The sequence below is a fragment of the Amblyraja radiata genome, chromosome 10 (genome assembly GCF_010909765.2).
Source record: "Amblyraja radiata isolate CabotCenter1 chromosome 10, sAmbRad1.1.pri, whole genome shotgun sequence".
In the NCBI taxonomy this organism is placed as follows: Eukaryota; Metazoa; Chordata; class Chondrichthyes; order Rajiformes; family Rajidae; genus Amblyraja; species Amblyraja radiata.
Window position 1 is genome coordinate 17535865 of NC_045965.1, and position 11554 is coordinate 17547418.

At 42.1% G+C, this 11554-nt stretch overlaps 1 long non-coding RNA gene across 1 annotated transcript; it reads left to right on the forward strand.

Moving 5' to 3' along the window:
• The first annotated feature begins 521 nt into the window (after positions 1-521).
• Positions 522-9255, forward strand: LOC116978133. The gene is made up of 3 exons (XR_004413379.1): positions 522-533; positions 4065-4074; positions 9117-9255. It is a non-coding gene; the product is annotated as an uncharacterized LOC116978133 (long non-coding RNA).
• Positions 9256-11554: the final 2299 nt, after the last annotated feature.

Below are 11554 nucleotides of genomic sequence, written 5' to 3' on the forward strand. Positions count from 1 at the left end.
AAAGTATGATTATGATTATGATTATTATTCTGATATGTAGACAAAGCACAGATAGATGAGAATAATAGCGTTATTGTGTAATGGAATTTAAATTTCCTATTTTTAGCTGGGGATACTTCAGTGTGAAGGTTGGGGAAGATGTGGGATTTTTAAAGTGAGAGCCTTCTGAGCCAGTGTACAGATTGCACTGGAAGGACAATAGGGAATGTCGGTGAGGTTTCAAATGAATATTTCTTGTTTATTCACAGAGGAGAAGGACATTGCAGTTGAATAATTCAGGAATGGGGAAGGTGAAAGTCTGGAACATGTTTTTGTTAAAGTCATTTTATGTTTTAGAAGCTTAAAGGTAGTTAAAACCCCTATTCAGATGTTCCCCAGAAGCTATGGGAAGCAAGTGAGGAAATTGTTGGTGTCCTGGTAAATCAACGTTGGTTACAAGTGGTGCCTGATATCTGGAGAGCTGCAAAATTGGCAGCCTTATTCAAGAAAGACAGCAGAGAAAAGCCAGGTAATTACAGGTCTGGAGGACAAATGTTAGTGATGAGGAGGTTATTGGAAAAATTCTGAGAAATGGATTCATCTATACTTAGAATAACAGAGTCAGCTAATACTGTCAGATTATTTTGAAACTTCCAGAGGTAACAAAGTGTATTGATGAGGGGAGTATGCTTCACATGATCATTGACATTCTGTAGGCCTTTGACAAGGTCTCAAATGGGAAAATTATCCAAAAGGTTAATGGTCACGAGAGCCAGGACAAGTTGATAAATTGGATCTAAAATTGATTTGATAAAATGAGGCAGAGGGTGATGGTAAATAATTGAATTTGTGATTGGAATGCTGTGACCGGTGACATACCACAAGTACTGGGACCCTTAGTGCTAGTTATGAATATTAATAATTTGGATATGCATTTGGGAGGTAGGATTAATACATTTGCAGATTACACAAACTCAGTAGTCTTATTGATATCCAGGAAACTGTGAATGCTGGAACCTTGAGCAAAATGTCCTGGAAGAACTCAACAGGCCAGGCAGCATCTGTGGAAGGAAATGGACAGATGTTTCAGGTCAGGACCATTCATCGGTCACAACCCGAAACATTGCTTGTTCATTCCCTCCACAGATGTTGTCTGATCTGCTCAGTCCTTCTAGTGCTGAACCACCTAGTGTATGACGAAGGCAGGTATTCTCGCAGTTAAGAAGTATCGTGAATTGCCAATGCATAGAGGGCTGTGGAACAAGTGCTGGTAAATGTGATTGCTCGAGATAGATAATTGGAGGTTCAGCAAAGACATGATTGTCCAAAGGGACTTTATCCATGCTGACTGTGACTTTAGTGATTTGCTATTGGTGCAAAATGCCAAGCTTCCCAAGTACTACTGGAACTGCGCTCAGCAAGGAGAGTGAAAAGAATATTATCACATTCCGGACGTATGCCTTGTGTTAACAGTGACGTTATACAGTTAGGAGATGAATACTTGTGCACAGTACCCAACTTCAGAGTTTGCTTTTCATAGAATCATAGATCATACAAAATAGGTGCAGGAGTAGGCCATTCGGCCCTTCGAGCCTGCATCGCCATTCAATATGATCATGGCTGATCATCCAACTCAGTATCCTGTACCTGCCTTCTCTCCATACCCCCTGATCCCTTTAGCCACAAGGGCCCCATCTAACTCCCTCTTAAATATAGCCAATGAACTGGCCTCAACTACCTTCTGTGGCAGAGAATTCCAGAGATTCACCACTCTCTGTGTGAAAAATGCTTTTCTCATCTCGGTCCCAAAGGATTTCCCCTTTATCCTTATACTGTGACCCCTTGTCCTGGACTTCCCCAACATCGGGAACAATCTTCCTGCATCTAGCCTGTCCAACCCCTTAAGAATTTTGTAAGTTTCTATAAGATCCCCCCTCAATCTCCTAAATTCTAGCGAGTACAAGCCGAGTCTATCCAGTCTTTCTTCATATGAAAGTCCTGACATCCCAGGAATCAGTCTGGTGAACCTTCTCTGTACTCCCTCTATGGCAAGAATGTCTTTCCTCAGATTTGGAGACCAAAACTGTACGCAATACTCAAGGTGTGGTCTCACCAAGGCCCTGTACAACTGCAGTAGAACCTCCCTGCTCCTATACTCAAATCCTTTTGCTACGAATGCTAACATACCATTCGCTTTCTTCACTGCCTGCTGCACCTGCATGTCCATTTTCAATTACTGGTGTACCATGACACCCAGGTCTCGTTGCATCTCCCCTTTTCCTAATCGACCACCATTTAGATAATAGTCTACTTTCCTATTTTTGTCACCAAAGTGGATAACCTCACATTTATCCACATTATACTGCATCTGCCATGCATTTGCCCACTCACCCAGCCTATCCAAGTCACCTTGCAGTCTCCTAGCATCCTCCTCACAGCTAACACTGCCCCCCAGCTTCGTGTCATCCGCAAACTTGGAGATGTTGCATTCAATTCCCTCGTCTAAATCATTAATATATATTGTAAATAGCTGGGGTCCCAGCACTGAGCCTTGCGGTACCCAACTAGTCACTGCCTGCCATTCTGAAAAGGACCCGTTCACTCCTACTCTTTGCTTCCTGTTTGCCAGCCAGTTCTCTATCCACATCAATACTGAACCCCCAATACCATGTGCTTTATGTTTGTATACTAATCTCTTATGTGGGACCTTGTCGAAAGCCTTCTGAAAGTCCAGATATAACACATCCACTGGTTCTCCCTTATCCACTCTACTAGTTACATCCTCGAAAAATTCTATAAGATTCGTCAGACATGATTTACCTTTCGTAAATCCATGCTGACTTTGTCAAATGATTTCACCACTTTCCAAATGTGCTGCTATCCCATCTTTAATAACTGATTCTAGCAGTTTCCCCACTACCGATGTTAGACTAACTGGTCTGTAATTCCCCGTTTTCTCTCTCCCTCCCTTTTTAAAAAGTGGGGTTACATTAGCTACCCTCCAATCCTCAGGAACTACTCTAGAATCTAAAGAGTTTTGAAAAATTATCACTAATGCATCCACTATTTCTGCGGCTACTTCCTTAAGTACTCTGGGATGCAGCTTTTGCAGCTTTTGTGCCTTCATTACCAGGACAGAGAATATAAGAACAAGGAGAATATGGTACAACTTTATTAAAACTTTCTGGTTAAAGGTGCCTTCCAGGATATTAATGATGGCAAGTTGATAATGGGAATGGGAGTGAATGGCAAGTTTAGATGGTTAGTCTCTTTGTAGTTGCAGATGATCATTGCCTGACACAACCTTTACTTGCCACTGACCAGTGTAGAACTGAATATTATCAAGGCCTTAATATGTATTTCTATGGAAAACTTAATTACTCGATTGCAAGTGGAATTGAGCTTTATGAATTTATTGAACATCCCCACTTCTGCCCCTATGATGTAGAGAAAGTAATCAGGAAACCACTGAAGCTGGTAGTATATTTTTAGAATTCTGAACGTTCTTTTCTGTGAAAACAAACAATGCCTTGGAGTCTTGAGAGTGATTTCAAAAAGTATTTTTGGAGGAGATCCTTAAATCCAATCAAAATGAGTGCTTTATAGTCTTACATTTTTAACGGGTTACAATTCTCATAGAGAGCTGTGAATTTTTGAGACGTGTGTTTGCTCCTATTAACTAACATAAATCACTTAACAAATGTAAAAGTGTAAATGAAGATGATTGAAACCTCTTAGAGAACTGACAGAACAATGGGATCTTCAGATAAAAATATAGCTCATGAAAAATACTCTGTCCAAACAATGATGTATGAGTGGAAGGAATGGGACAAGATGGACCTCCATTGACCTATTGAGTGGTTTACTGCACGATTGTTTATATTGGATGCGGGTGAAAACCACGATGCTATCAGCAGGCTCCAAATGTCATCTAAATAATGACATCAGAAAGACAAAAGTTGAAACATCTGTGTACAGTTTTGATCTCATTATCTTAGGAAGGATATGCCCAGCTTGAGGATAGTTTCATAAAGGTTACCACATTGACGCCTGGGGTGATGAAGCTGCCCTGCTGGAACTGATAGTGATGGATGGGTCAGTAGCAGGAAATAAGTAAGCCCGATACACTGCTGTAAGACTTAATAAATCATCCTGTTCTCAACGTTTGTCGTAATTGGTTATTCTTCTATTGTTGTTGCATTCCCAAGGTAATATTTGTAACGTGTTCTGAAAAGCGTGGATCTACCAAAGAGGCCATAAGACGGTAAGAGATACTAGCAGAATCAGGCCAATCGGCCCATCGAGTCAGCTCCACCATTCGATCATGGTTGATCTATTTTTCCCCCTCAACCCCATTTTCCAGCATCTGCAGTTCTTTCTTAAATAATATAAATATAATATCCTCAGTTCTGTTTTCACCACCCATCTTTTTACATTGGTCCCTATGTTGCCTGACATTAGCCTCTTATCCCTTTCTAAACTTTCTGTCCTGCAGTATTTCTTATTCTGCAGACATCGGTGACCTCTGCTGCACTTTCCTTCCCTCACTATATAGTTTAAAGCCCTATCTAAAGCTTTAGTAACGCGGTTCACCCGGACCCTGGTCCCAGCAGGTTTTTGGTGGAGTCCGTCCCATCAGAACAACTCACTCCTTCCTCAACACTGATGCCAATGTCCCACGAGTTTAAACCCAGTTCTCCCACACCAATTTTTGAGCTATATGTTCAATTCTCTGTCCTCAAACAACCCTCATGCCAATTTGCTTTTGGCTTAGGTAACAGAGATTATAGGTAGACAAAAATGCTGGAGAAACTCAGCAGGTGTGGCAGCATCTATGGAGCAAAGGAAATAGGCAATGTTTTGGGCTGAAACCTTTCTTCAGACCCGAAACGTTGCCTATTTCCTTCGCTCCATAGATGCTGCTTCACCCACTGAGTTTCTCCAGCATTTTTGTCTACCTTCGATTTTCCAGCATCTGCAGTTCCTTCTTTAAGAGAGATTATAACCCTTTTTGTTCCGCTTTTTAATTTAGTCCCTAGCTGCTCTAATTCCCTCAGCAGCCAAAACGCCACAATTTCCTCAGGAGACTCCTGCAAACGTCCACAGATGCATCATATAAAGCATATTCATTGGTTGCATCACACATTGGTTTGCAAACAACTCTGCCATTGTTTTCCCTTGTTCCACCCACGTCATTGGTACCAACATGGACATGGCAATTGGATCTTTCCCCTCCCACTCAAATTCCTCTGCAGTTCAAACATGAAATGAATGATATAATTTGGGTTTTCTCAATGGTTTTAAGGCATTCACAACAAAAGGGCAGTTTCTATGAATAGATATGTATCATCTGAACAAATGTTTCCAGGGCTTTTTTGCATGTTGTAAATGAGGTAACTTGCTTCACAACTAGTAATTACCCTTAAAAAATCATTCGGCTTTGGAGATTATATATAAAGGTTTAGGTTTGTTATTGTCATGTGTAGCAACAGTGAAAACCTTTTGTTTACATGCCATCCAGTCAAATCAGGTAATACTATACATGAATACATCAAGCCAAACACAAGTGCAACAGTAGAGCGAAGAAAATATACCAGTGAGCAGCATATAGTTTCTCAGAATTGTAGAGTTATATTTCCACAAAAACAGTCCAATGTCTGTAATGAGATAGGTTGAAATGCATTCTATGCTCGACCAAGGGGGCAATGACATCTGTCCTGTCAGACTCGAGTGTGTCTTTTCCCAGGGTCATTGTTGCAGAGGTTAGATCGGCTTTACTGAGGGTGAACCCATGGACCAACTGGCACGAATGTTCACGGACAACTTTAATCGCTCCTTACTCCATTCTGATGCACCAACCTGCTTCAAAAAGACCCGTATCATCCTGGTGCCAAAGAAAAGCAAGATCTCATGCCTCAATAACTACCATCAGTGGTCTTGACATCCACCATCATGCAGTGCTTTGAGAGGCTAGTTTTGGAATGCATTATATCCAGCCTACCAAGCAAGTTTGATCCACTACAGTTCGCCTACCACCACAACAGGTCCATGGCTGATGCCATCTCCATGGCCCTACACTCATCCTGGAACACTTGCATTAGAGAGGCACCTACATCAGACTTCTATTCATAGACGACAGCTCTGCTCTCAATACCATTATCCCATCCAAGTTCATCTCCAAACTCGTGGAGCTTGGAGTCAACACTCACCTCTGCAACTGGATCCTTGACTTCCTGAACATGGAAACAAGAGACTGCAGAAACAAATAATTGGAGTAACTCCGCAGGTCATGCAGCCTCTCTGGAGAACATGGACAGGTGACGTTTCCGTTTGAGACCATTATTCTAGATAAACTAAGTCATCCAATCTAAATGAGGGTTCCTAACCTGGACCATCGCCCATCCATTTCCTTCCACAGATGCTGCCTGACTTGTTGAGCTCTTCTTCTTTCACTGCAAAAATGTGGGGAGTTATGGGCAAGAATATGCAGACAGGTCTTCCTCAGTTTACAACACAGCTCTGTTCCTGACATCTATTCATAACCTGAGTCAGAACTCGGGAATAGACACTGAAAGCTGGAGTAACTCGGCGGGTCAGGCAGCATCTCTGGAGAAAAGCAATGGGTGATGTTTCGGGTCGAGACCCTTCTTCAGGCTGAGAGTCAGGGGAAAAGGAAACGAGAGATGTAGCGAGATGAACAAATGAATGAGAGATATGCAAAAAAATAATGATGATCAACAAAATGGTTCATTGGTGGCTGTGGGCGAGGTGATAATGTGTTATACAGATAATGCAACTCACCAGGACTGCAACTGCCTGGCAATCTATATAAATAAAAAATGGGCTAACCAAAGGCGACATGTCATTAAACCCGAGCATTTTACTCAACCATTCAGATATTGCTGCAAACCAATTTCCCACGGCAGAAGATGCCTGTAGCTCCATTGGTGTGTGTAAAGTAATCCTAACATCTTGCCATCTTCTTCTGTGATACATGGGAATGGACTGCTCCCTACACGAGAATTGCTACATATTCTCAGACTAAAGGAATAATTCCAAAGCTTCACTCTGAATACATTAGAGACAGATTATAATAACACACAGTGAATATTAGGGACCAGTTAATGCAAATTGTTTTCTATCCTTTTATTTTTCTCCATGCTGGGTGGTTGCTTCTGATCTGCACATATATACATGTGAATGCATGTAAGAGAACTCACAGAAGCAAATCTTTATCACATTGATATGTCCTTCCTAAAGGCTTGAGTTATCATCAATAATTTCTGCTGCACTTTTACTCTTTACCATTAGAAGATTTGCCATTGATTTATATTACTCCAAATAGTATCTCACTACCCTGGAGATCCTGCTTTTGTAATATTTTGCCTAACTCCCTCTAATTGCAGGACCTCATCCCTTTTCCCACCCATGCCATTTGTGCCAATATGACCTCTGCCTGCTCACTCTCCTCCATTACAATGTCATGCAGCCACACTGAGACATCCTGGATTCTGGCACCAAGGAGGCAACACACCGTCATGGAGATCCGACTGCTGCCACAGTAAAGTGGTATCGTATAGTATGTTGTATCGTATCTCCTGCCTGCCCCCCTAACTAATGAGTCTCCTACCTCTATGGCTCTGCCTGACATTACCCTTCCCTACTCTGCCTCAGAGCCGGGCTCGGTGCCTCAGTACTGACTGCTACTGCTGCTCACCTCTGACAGGTCATTCCCCCCCAACAATATCCAAAATGAAGAATGTAGAAACAAAGAACAGCAGATGCTGGTTTATACACAGAAGGACACAAAGTGTCAGACTGAAGAAGGGTCTCGACCCGAAAAGTCACCTACCCATGTTCTCCAGAGATGCTGCCTGACCTGCTGAGTTACTCCAGCACTTTGTGTCCTCATCTGTTAATCATCCCCCCTCCTCTCCTGGATCCACTTAACACTTGTTTTTGTCCCATCACTTCCCCTCCTCTCTTTCTATTAGCCATTTCCCCTCCACTCCATCAGTCTGAAGAAGGGCCATTACCCAAAATGTCCTCTGTACATTTCCTTTCACAGATGCTGCCTGATCCTCCAGCAATTTGTTTGATGCTCAAGGTTCCAGCATCTGAAGTCAATCTCATGTCACCAAGAGGAATTTGTGGGTCTGGTTTTACCTGGATGTTACAGTATGTGTAGTCAGTCATGACATACAATAGTTATGTCACTTAATGTAGAAATACTCTGCCACAAGGCTAACATCGTGCCAGCTGTTTCGTAAAACAGTGACATCAATTACTTGTAAGTTAGACACTTTAAACAAGTGTAGGCATGCAAATAACTTCTCTAGACTTGAACATTAAGGCTTCCAAAGGAGAGTTGCAAATATCTTTCACTCAGTGTACTCTGGATTCCTCCAGCATTGCATGGCAAGTTGATTGGCTATTGTACATTGCTTCGAGTGTAGGTAGGTGGCAGGAGAATCTAGTTTGGGGACAGGGAGTTGATGGGAATGTGAGAGGAAACATTGGATTAATGTAGATGGATGTTTGGTGGGTTGGCATGGATGTGATGTGTTGAAGGGCCTGTTTCTGTGCTCCATGGCTCAAGGGTGTGACAGAATGCCCTCCACTTATATGAATGGATGCTGCTGCCCTTCCAGGGGTTCAAAACAATCCAGGCCAATGCAGCCCTTGTGATTTACTAGCATATACATTCAGTGTCGCCTGCTGCAGTGAACTCCTCTTACTCACATAGGCTACTTCACCAGAACCTGTCAAACCCACAGTCTCTATCACCACCAAAAACAATGGACACATTGGGAGACTATGGCTTGCAAGATCCCTGCAGGCACAATCCTTGTGAGTTGGGAATACATAACATCACTCCACCAATGCTCGATCAGAATCTGCAAACTTCCTACATAACTCTGCTAGGGAATACCCTCTTCTCAACGCAAGCACTTGTTCAAGAAGATGCCAAGCCATCACCTACTGATGGACTGAGATATAAACTATCAATGTTGGCCTTACCAACTGTGACCATGCCTCGTTTCAGAAATTAAAAAAATACAAAACACTTAAAACAAAATTGAATAACTGGAAAGCATAGTAACCAATCCATGAACTATCCATATGCTGAATTGAAGATTTAAGAGAGACTTAGATAGGGTTCTAGGGGCTAGTGGAGTCAAGGGATATGGGGAGAAGGCAGGCACGGGTTATTGATAGGGGATGATCAGCCATGATTACAATGAATGCTGGCTCGAAGGGCCGAACGGCCTCCTCCTGCACCTATTTTCTATGTTTCTATGTTTCTATAGAATGATTACAGTACAGAAAGACGTTATTTAGCTCATTGTGTTTGCGCTGGCCCCCATCTCTGTGCAAATATTTCCTTCTAATATATTTATACAATTCCCTCTTGAAGGCCACAATGGAAGCTGCCTCCGTCTCCTTTACAGGTAAAACACAGAGAAAGTTGATTAAGGATGGTGTTGGGCTGTTCTGCGATGTTCCCTGGGTCATTCCCAATTTTCTACTGTTTGGACTTAGTAGATTTACTGAAGAATGACCAAGGTAATGATTTGAGGTTTTTATGTTGAACCTTGTTCCTTGGTAACTCAGGTTGTTCCCCCAGGTAAAATCTCAGTAAACCTATTATGGTCACTCACTGGACACCGGGTCTTCAAATGTTCTCGTTTAACTTTGGAAGGTGAAAGTGAGATCATTTCACTACACGATGAAAGATTGAGCCTTTAGCCTAGTGTCAATACTTCAGTCTCTCAGTGTGGAGAGCAGAGCTTCTGCTTTAAAATCTGTCAACATCCAGCAAGATTCTTGGGTTCAATGGGTGTAGAGCCTCATTATTTGCTGTTTGGGCTGTAGTAGCCTTGACATTCCTCCCTTCAGTAACAAGTGAACAAACATCCCCACTGGCAACTGCAAAGCTGGTTGCCATCATTTGAAGGAACAATGATACAAAGATCCATCAGAGTGGTCAGTTAGAATACTTCCATTAGATAAAAGAAACTACAAAAATGTTTGTGAAATAGGCAAAAACAAATTGTTATAGTTTTAGCTTCTGTATAGATGGAAAGAAAGAGTAATGCTAAGAGTAATAAAGAGTAAAGAACCTTATGTTAATTGCCTCATAGCTCCAGAGACCTGGGTTCAAACCTAGCCTTAGGTGATGTCTGTGTAACGTCTGTCCTTCCTCTGACTCATGAATTTCTTCCCGCATCCTGAAGACATGCTGGTAGGTCTGCAGTGAATTGTCTTTAATGTAGGTTAATGGTAAAATAAGGAATTAAAGGTTGGCATGTTGACTGTACTAAACTGCAGGAATCCATATTTGCTTATTTTTTTGCAAGACTTTGTGGCCTGCCACTTGTTGGTGGCTTTGAGAAGGCAGGCTGAAAACTATTTCTCCAGAGATGACGAGATAAGATAAGTTTAAATGTGTTTTTGATGAAGACCAAACACACGATTAAATGCTGATATCGCAATGAAACCTATTGGATGTCTGTATTTGAATTGATAATATTTTTTCGTCCATCAGGACATGGAAACTTGTGTTTGACTTCTCAATAAAATTTTAACTTCTCAATAAAATGTGCTAAATGTAGCACTTTTCATCAATGTCAGTAAAAGAGAATGAATATACAGCATCATGTATCATTGTGGGAGGTTGTACATATGTTAGTGAGCAAGTGATAATATGGTTAACCACTCGAGTAATATTAAGTAATTTCAAAAGGGTAAGAAATGGTATCAAATGGAGATTTTGTGTGCCACCAAGAACTTTGGTAGACTCACAGTTCATCTGTAAGTACTTCTGGTGTTTTGTTACTTAAGTTGAATACGCTGCTGGCAGTTGGAGACCGCTTGAGGACAGGCATCGGACGCTATGGAGTAGCGATGAAAAGGTGGGGCCTCATGGACAACGCCTCCTGTGAGTGTGGGGACCCAACACAGACATTGGAGCACTTCGTCACCAGTTGTCCCAAACACCGGCTACCGAATGGTGAACGAGGTGTGATTGACCTGGACGATGACACGTTGGCCTGGCTCGCCTCAATGGAGCTGCAGGTCTAAAAGACACACGGCAGAAGTCGGAGACCCGACAGCTGCTTCTGACTGAAAATGTCTCATACTTTGGTGTCCCAGAGGATGGAGTAGGTCGCCTATGCTTTACAGAAATAAGTCATAAAGACCTTTTTATAAACAGGAAAGCTTCCACTCTCTCACTGCATAATTGATACTGGAAGATGATCAGAAGATGTTCTTCACAACCAATGCCTTATTTCTGGAAAGCATGTGTGACCTCCTCCATCCTCCGAGAGACAGAATCACCAGACACTTTGTTGGGGGAAAGGATTCTGGGGCAAAGACTAGTTGCCACATCCGTGTCTCCTCTGACTCTTCATGGTCCTACAATCAGTGATAGACTGAGAGCCGCACAAGCACCAGAATCAAGTGTTCAAGTTCAAGTGAGTTTATTGTCATGTGTCCCTGTATAGGACAATGAAATTCTTGCTTTGCTTAAGCACACAGAAAATAGTAGGCATTTACTACAAAAACAGAT